We start from the raw sequence: 9,264 nt of genomic DNA, 5'->3' as shown, positions 1-9,264 counted from the left end.
AGCAGGAGCGTGTTAGCATGTTAGCGGGGTGGTGGGAATATATGACAAGTCCTCAGTCCTCATGAGTCTCCAGGTTCAAGCCTCCAAAATTTTTTTAAACAGCAGTCCCACAAATTGACGGTTCGACATTTTGAGGAAAATTGGCTTTTGTTCTTTCCTTCTAAATGTTAAATGAGAAGGTTGATGCCAGGTGTGTTCAGTAAGAGGCTACAGCAATAAGCTTAGCATAATTTAGCAAGGGTGGGAAAATAGCCAGGCTTGTATCTCTTTTGTTCCATTTTTACTAAAACAGAGATGCAAAGGCAATAAATTGTATATATATACTGTAACTATTCCTTGATAAACAACATCCCTCCGCCCAGTTCTTCTATGCAGTGTCTCCGCTGCCTGGCAACCTCACGGTGACGACATGACTCTGTAAAGTCACTGCACCAGGATGCTGGTCATCAAGAAATAGTTACAACACTTAAGTCCACATAAAGAGGGGACTGACGTTTTTACATCACTGTTTGTATAAGAATGAAATCAAATGGATACAATTTGTTAGTTAGCCAGCTTCAGAGGTGAATACCTAATGTGCAGATATGAGAGTTGTGTCAATCTGTAATTTACCAGGCTTACAGACAGACAGACAGACAGACGGATAGACCGTCAGGCACAGACAGCAGGTAACTATATACAGGTTGCAGGAACGGGAGTCCAGAGCATTAGCAACATAAAGGGAAACACACAGAGACATTAGTAAACAATGTGGCACCTGACTGGGGAAACAGGGCTGGTATAAACACCAGGCAACAGATGAGGGAAATGATGAACAGGTGTGTAGATGGGCGGGGAACTTCCAGTGATTGGAAATGGAAAACAGGTCAGCAGGTGGATCTGGACACAGGAAGAAAGTCCTGGGGCGGGTAGATCATAACAGGGGGCCAATAAAGACAGAAATCAAGACAGCTTTAAAAGTCATACTGTCTGAAACTTAACTGATTCAAAAATTCACCAGATCCTGCTGGGGATGTGAGTTTTTGTAGATAGTAGATACAGTTTTTCGAGAGACGACCGTTCAGCCATGAGCACTGCAAGGTAAACAAGCACCTTTGAGCACTGACCAAAGGACCAGATGTCTTCAAGGAAAAATGTCTAGGTTATATACGTTGACTGGTCTTAAAGAGTCATTCTGGTTTATCACAACCAATAACAATGTCTGAGATCTCTGTCTGATGGGGTAAGAAACACAATCAAACAGGTGGTGAACATCTGATTGTTTAGTCAGATTACGTTTTACTTAGTGTCAGAAATAACGTGTTGTTGCACCATAAAGCTCTGTGCATGAACAACTACAGTAAGCATTCAAAGTTAAGGTTAGGTTGGACATACAGTTTGATTAATCACTTTAACATTGACTGTTGTTCTCTTCCCAGAAAAGGGAATTGTTGAAATCCTGTATGATCATTTTGCTACTCCTTCCTGCTTGCTGTCCTTTCTTACTCTTTTTTTTTTGCCATTTTGCCACATTCACACATCACAGCAATGAATTGATGATAAGCTGATTGTTGAATTGTTGGTGGGATAAATTGCCAAAATTATAACAATAAGATCCAAGTTGTAATAAACTAGAATTAATACTTGAAAAGAACAAGAAAAATGTGTGTGTGTAAGCATGAAATTAGGTGTTGTGCTTTTGGATGTCAAAACACTAAGAAACTAGAATTACCGCCTCATGGTTGTATGCTTCCACCAACCAACCAAGTTGCAGGAAATATGGTCACAATCTCCCCTGCCTGAGCTACAGCACTGAATAATAAAAGGAAGTGTTTTTGCAGAATATTATGATGTCACAGTGAAGTTGACCTTTGACCATTTTGATATAAAATGTTATCACTTCATTTTATCCATATAGACATTTGAATCAAATGGTGTCATATTTGTGAGTTATCGTGAAAAACGTGTTCTGTGAGGTGACAGTGTGCCAGAAGTAACAAAATTTCCTCTGGGCGTTCCTGATATACTGCATTCAAAAGAACGTGAGATCTTAAAGTTTCAGGTGAGACCTTAAACTTTGACCTGTGACCATCAAGATCTAATCAGTTCTTCTTTGTGTCCAAGTGAATTATTGTGCCAAATCCAAACAAATTTCCTGAAGGTGGTCTTGAGATATCACATTCAAGAGGCCAGAACCATGTTTTGTGAGGCCACTGTGACCTTGACCCTTGATCTTTGACCACCAAAATGTAATCAGTTCATCCTTGAGTCCAAGTGAATACTTGTGCCAAATTTGAAGAAGTTCCGTCAAAGCGTTACTGAGATATCACGTTCACGAGAATCGGACTGACGGATGGACAACCCGAAAACAATATGCCTCTGGTTCTGGCTGTTGCCGGCAAAGAGGCATAAAAACACTGCAAGGCAGAAAAGTACACTGGATACACCATCAGTTTGTCTAAGCAAAAAAATGCTTTTTGGGTATTACCATCCCATTGGAGAAAAATGTCAATCCAATATTCAGTCTCCTTGTAGCTCTGGTTTGATCTCCACAACCTTCATTGAAAAATATCTGGGTCTTTGGAAATGATGTCAGATGTTTAACTTTCTGTGTTAGTCACCGCTTAAAATATTGACTCCATAATTCTGTGCTGGGTAGATTCAGTAACAACAGTCTATATTTGGCTGGAAGGAGCAAAACAATGAGCTAAAAACCCATATGCTAAGTACCTCTCACACTACGTGGAGTAATAGATACAATATTCTTTACTCATCTACTTCATTACTTAATTCTGCTTTCCCCATGCCAGTGGAGATGTCAGTGCTGCTCTCTAGAGCATAATGAAAGAGAGCTGGAACAATGTGGATTCTTAAATTTTTACAGTAAATTCTAACAAACCTCTTGGCGACCTGTAGCAGTGAGAAATGATGTAATCCTGTTTGAGAAACATAATTTTAGAAACAAAATTTGCACTAGTTTTCAGTAATGCTTTTACAGCAGTGAACTTGATTTGAACTCAACTGCACATACAGCACATGCCTGTGAAATATGCTACGTTTGCTGATGGTTGAGTCACTATATGAACTACTATAGCAAACAGTGCAACATTTCTGGATATTGACTCATTTGATAAGTTAAAGTAACAAATTATTATGTCTATACTAAGTCATGATGGCATTACAGCCAGAGGACTGCAGTGAATCTTCACCTGTCCTGTTGACAGAGCAAAGATGTGAATGGTTCCTTCACAGTAACACTAAACACAGATCTCTCTCTGTGTCTGTGCCTCAGACACTATGAAGATCCTTCCCACAAACCTAAACTGTCACTCACATAAATACTAAGATGAGTGCAGGTCACTGTGATGCCGGTCATGCCACTGTGTGCCAGGGGTTAGTGGGCCAATCAGATGTGCTTACCCTCTTTGTGTCCTCCACAGAAATGCAAAGTCTCTGTGATAATCCCGTTAGGGATTTTGACTGAGAATGCTCCCTCACTCCACTGCCATACTTTTTGGCACAGAGGAGAGGAAGAATCCACACACTGTCCTGTGAGGAAGTGCGAAGAAAGAAAATATACTTTTACAGAAAATGAACGCAATGCTGAAGGAATATGGAATGGCAGAGGTAAACTGTCCTCTAATTAACCTGTTAGTGTAATTAAAACAAAATGAATGTTCTAATTTAAAGGTTAGTGCCACCTTAAAAACCCATCAATAAGTTATCATTTTTTGTAGAATAAATCAGAATTTCTCCTTTCCGTCTTCAGCTGTGAGCGACCTGTATACTTGCAGATACTCGTGCTGCACACACTTTATATACCATTACACAACGCACATAACATTTTCCCACACTGAGTCACTCGCACTCACACAGAGGACAGAGAAAGAGACAGACAGAGAACGACGCGTAGAACCTCCTTCCTTCCCTCGCCATCCCTCCCTCCCTACCTTGTCTTTCATTATTTATTTACTGTCTGCAGTTTTTCCATCGCACGCATATTGATGCAGAGAAAGCAGGGTGTGAGTGCGTGTCAGAATCATTTCCTGACGAGGGAGACAAGGTGGAAGTAATCAGCAGAGCGCTGATGCAATATGACAGCCCCTAGAACCGCTGGTACACAGTTAAGAGCAGGAGGGAGAAGAAAAACATCTCCCCACTGAAGGAGGCAGCAAGATTTGCACAAGCGACATTTGGATGGAAAGTAGATTTACAAAGTTCTAAAAGTTTGGAGGAAGAAAATCGGATTCTAGGACTGTTTTGTCTGAGCTGATCTCTGAAAATTTCTCCTAAAGTGTGAAAGAAAATCTGAGGTTTAAAGTTGTTTTTTTTTGTTTTTTTTTTGTTAAATATATCTCTAAACGGTCATTTAACAAGCTATGTACATAAGCTGTCCATTTGCTTAGAAATTTTTTTTTGCTTCCACTTCACTTCACTTCTTTTGTTGCACCCTAAGGGAATGTAAGTAATCTGGAATATATGTAGTGGATGAGAGTAGGTTTCTTCAATTGTGACCAATGTCCAGATTTTTTAAGATGCAGGGATTCCCCAAAGGCAGCAATAATAAAAGACCTTGTTTTGTTGGTTTTTTAGTCATATAAAGTCAAATTTGTTTATGCACAACCACGGGAAAGTTATTTTATTTGATTCAGTGGAGATGTGCAGTAGGGAAAGGAGGACACAGACTAACAACGTCTGCAGAGAAGCCAGCAAGGTGCCTGGCTGACATGATCTTCCTCCACTAATCTTGTCTGATTGCTCCTCTCTCTCTCTCTCTCTCTCTCTCTCTCTCTCTCTCTCTCTCTCTCTCTCTCTCTCTCTCTCAATCTCTCTCTCTCTCTTTCCGAGGTAGGTATAGATTGATTAGTTATCCTGCAGCCCTCACGAGCGCAGTGAGACGGCCAAGTACATCACCTCACCTCCCCCACCCCCAACCACGCTTCCCCTTGTGTAACACACCTGTACGTATCTCCCTCACATATCTGTACATCTCTATCTCAAACATTTCTATCTCTGTCTCTGTCATCACCTTGCTCTATCTCTCACACACATACAAACACCCTCACCCTGTCATTCTCACACACACACACACACACACACACACACACACACACACTATCACACACACATACAGTATTTCACAGGTTACATACACACACATGCACAACACACCATCTGCTCCTCCTGACAGGCACAACCTTCCTGGGTGCGGTAATTGATGAATGTGGGAGACGGTGCTTTTAGGGTCTCCCTGCCTCTCCTCCTCCTCATATGCCGACCAGGGAGAGCAAATGGGTGAACCCTGTGCTCAAGCACACGCACACACACACATATACACACATACACACACACACACACACACACACACACACACACACACAGAGGTGCAAGCATGCTGACTGATTGATTGATTCGGGTGGTAGGTTTCATGACGGCTGGCGACATTTCTCCACATCATGTCAACGCCCCTGGCAGCGAGAGTCCCAGAGTGATCTCTGAGGAATTTGGTAATCAAAGTCAGCAGGGCTGGATTCCAGGCTGGTGCCCATGCAAGAGTCAAAACATTTAAAATACCAGAAAATTCCTTTTTTTTTTTTTTTTTTTTTTTCATCAACTCATGATGTTTACATACGACAAATTTTCAGTGGCAAAAACGGTAACAGTTATTTTTTATCAAAATAACAAGAAAACGTCATTGATACTGGATGTATCTGCAAACTAGATGTTTATGCTGAACATATCTGCAAAATATTCATTATTAAGGTATTTCATTTTATTCCCTACAGTAACAAGTAAAGCAGTTTCACTGGTCATATTTAGACAACTTAAAGCACATGGTTAAAGAATATGTTCATGATTTTTCAAGTCTGTATTGAAACAATTGAACATTAAACAGGTTTTGCTTGCCTGTTCATAATGGTCATTAAACATCCTAATTTCACTTTCAGTGTAAGTGACGGGCAACAGAGTTCACACTCCCTCTTATGTGCAAGAATGTAGCCTATTTAAAAGTTTATCTGAAGCAAATTTGCTTCAGCTATCTGAGTTAAACATGAGACATGAGGTACATTGATTTTTTTTTTTCAAGGTTGAAGCCAGAATGACATCTTTTATTTTTTAAAGGAGAGAGAGTGAATTCAACTTAAAAGAAAAGTACCAGATTAAGTATAATATAAACATGGTTCATAAGAGAGGACATGTGATCCAAGGTATGCAATGCAGCACAAAGTAACTTTGCTTGTGTTTGTTTATTCCTCCAGGTCCGATGTGGACAAGTGAAAGACAGGGTTGGAGAGTTACTGAGTGGTTGGTTTTAAGTTGTGTTAAGTAGTATTTTCATTTTATGCTACTTTATACTCCCTCTCCACTACACTTCAGAGGGAAATACAATACACTACATTTATTTTAGAGCCTTAGTTGCTAGTTACTTTTAAGATAAAGATTTTACACTATGGATAATATAACAAGCTTTTAAAAAGATTAAACCAACTGTTTCCAACCTTTTTGGGTTCTGACATCTTAAAGAAAGCAGTGTGTAGTCGGGGTCACATTTCCCTTTAAACTTTTCACATGGTTTCATTTCAATAAATGCTGAATTGATCCAATATCTCACCAAAAATCAAAGATTGGAGGAAAAAGTCAAAAAATTGAAAACAGATGTGGACATGAGAAGTGAGCTGTGTTTTTTTTTTTCTTCTTCTTTCCTCTACCATTAATCTTCTCACGACCCCTCAGATTTGTCTGGTGAGCCTTTGGAGGGGCCCGACCCATAGCTTGGATCACTGGACTAAACTAGCTAGGCTAACTGTATATATAGTAAATAAAGTAGTTAAGATTACCTCAAACAGCTACAACAGTATAGTGTAAATATAATTCTGCAGAACAAGTACTTTTACTTTTGGGAAAGAACATTTAGCTGATTTAGCTCATACTTTCAATTAAGTAGGATTTTAAATGATTTTAAATGATTTGAATGATTTCAAATAACCCGTCACTAGTTCAGTTGTTCAGAGTTCCAACAGCCAATGCAGAGAAAATTATTCAAGGATTAGACGAGACAAAGTTTTCGTTTGCAGTTTGTGTAAAAATGGCTGTGTGACAAAATGTCATATTTAAATTAATAAAATGTCAAAATATGGTGAAAACTATGTATGATTCACAACAGCAATCTCTTACAACTAGGCCAGATTTGTTCTGCCAATGTTTCAGGATATAGAAAGCAAATCATGGCTTGATACTTTATAATTGTATTCAAATAATTTTTAGGAGTTTTTTTCCAGTAAGATTCAACAGAGTAGCAGAAGAGAGCAATACTGTCTATAAAGCATCCAATATTTTCCTCTCTCTGCCTGACGCATCATTCCTTACTCATCTAAACTTCACCCCAACCCCTATGGCCAATTAAATTTGTTAAATTAATAAATAAATAAATACTGTAGTTATAAATTTACAAGACTGACTCATGCCATACAGCTGTGTTGTATGATGTATAAAAGGTTATAGAGGCCCATGAGGAAGCATGCCATCGAGATAAAAGGAAATTACCTACATACTGTATCTCTGATGCTTTCATTCACTTATCTCTCAAGGTATCACTCATCCTTCAATTTATCCACCTGTCCTTTCATCCATGCACCGACCCTGCTATTCATTATCTGTCCCTCCATCTATCAGCTGCACCAACCCTCCCATACATCCACCCACCAAGTCTAGTCAAGTGATCCGATGAACCCATTACTTCCTCTCAAGAAAACAAAACCACCAGCAGGCTCTGTTGCCATCCCTGATCAAAGACTCAAACTGTGGTAACGCCATAAGCACAGTGGTGAACGCACTGGATGTTGGAGGAGGAAGAGGAAGAGGAGGAGGACGAGGAGGAGATGGAGGAGTGAGGAAAAAGGACAGGGAGGGTCCAAGTGTCAGGTCCCATTGGGGTCAGAGGATGGCGGCTACATTTACCAAAGCAAACAGCCCAGAGGAGCAGAGTACTTCACCTGTCGCTGTGGATTACTCCATTATCACATCCACCAGTCTCACAGTGTCCCATTCTAACCACTCACTATTCAAAATTCATACAGCATGCAGAATGGTGGGTGCTATAAAATGTTAAACTGCGGGAGCATTCAAAGTTGACTATATTATCGGGTTGTTGCGTGTGAAGCCAGAATGAGGATGAATTCTTGATAATCTGGAACAATGGAGGTGATGATGTACAATCCACATTAGCGTTTTCCATTAACATTTTCCAGTAAGACGTGGTATTTCTGAATGTAATGCAGAATGGGTCCTGAAGGCTTGGATATGATTTTAAATACGAGTAAAATATAAAGATATTTACAGACAAGGCAACAATGTACTTACTGTATGTGCTAACAATTACATTCATGTTGAATGATTTATTTGGAATGGCAACATTCAGTGTTAATGGAAAAACTATATGCTGCTGTTTGAGTGGTAAAATGCGAGGGTGTAATGTTTTAAACTTCGATGCCACAGACTGAGGTTTCATAAGCCATCACAGATCATACGTGTTGGCTTTTAAAAATAATCAACATATTGCGTCAAAAATCTTTCTCCATCTTTAACCAAGTGTTAAAATGAACTAAACCATATCTGAAGAGATTACCCTGGAATTAGTTTATCTTTATCTTTTTCATCCACAAATCTAAATAGACCATAATATACAGTATATAGGACTGAACCATGGCACAACATAAACAGAGAAATGCCACAGAGAACAGACAAAACATGACAGAGTTTACATCAAAGTACTGTAAGATATAGAGGACAAAGGGAGCGCACAGAAAGATACTACACGATAACCACAGTTTGATATGAGTATATTAAACAAGACAGTGAGTAAAGCCTGTGTGAGAACAGTTTGGTTGTGATTATTTGTCTGAGATGTATGTGGATGTATAAGTAATTTTTTTTTTAATTCTTCTCTTCCCTTAAAATAAGGGACTAATAATAAAATAAAATAAAATAAAATAAAAACAACTTCTAAACCGATCAGCTGAGTAGTGAGAATACAAACAACTGAACGCTGAAGAACTGCTGTGCCTCAGTTGCTAAAGAAATCATGATTACTGAGAAGAAACTTACGAGCTGTTTATTCAAATGGCATCAGTGAATTATCAGCATCGATTTAACATTTTCTGGTAGAAATAAGATTCTGAAACAAAGAGACACTGAACTGAACCATCAGTGAGATCGCCTAACTGCTTGTCTTACACACTGAAGAATGGTAAGATTTAATCAACTACAAATATTATTACTGTAATT

Source organism: Seriola aureovittata, chromosome 3 (genome assembly GCF_021018895.1).
Source record: "Seriola aureovittata isolate HTS-2021-v1 ecotype China chromosome 3, ASM2101889v1, whole genome shotgun sequence".
NCBI classification, from domain to species: domain Eukaryota; kingdom Metazoa; phylum Chordata; class Actinopteri; order Carangiformes; family Carangidae; genus Seriola; species Seriola aureovittata.
This window is presented reverse-complemented; position numbering follows the sequence as displayed.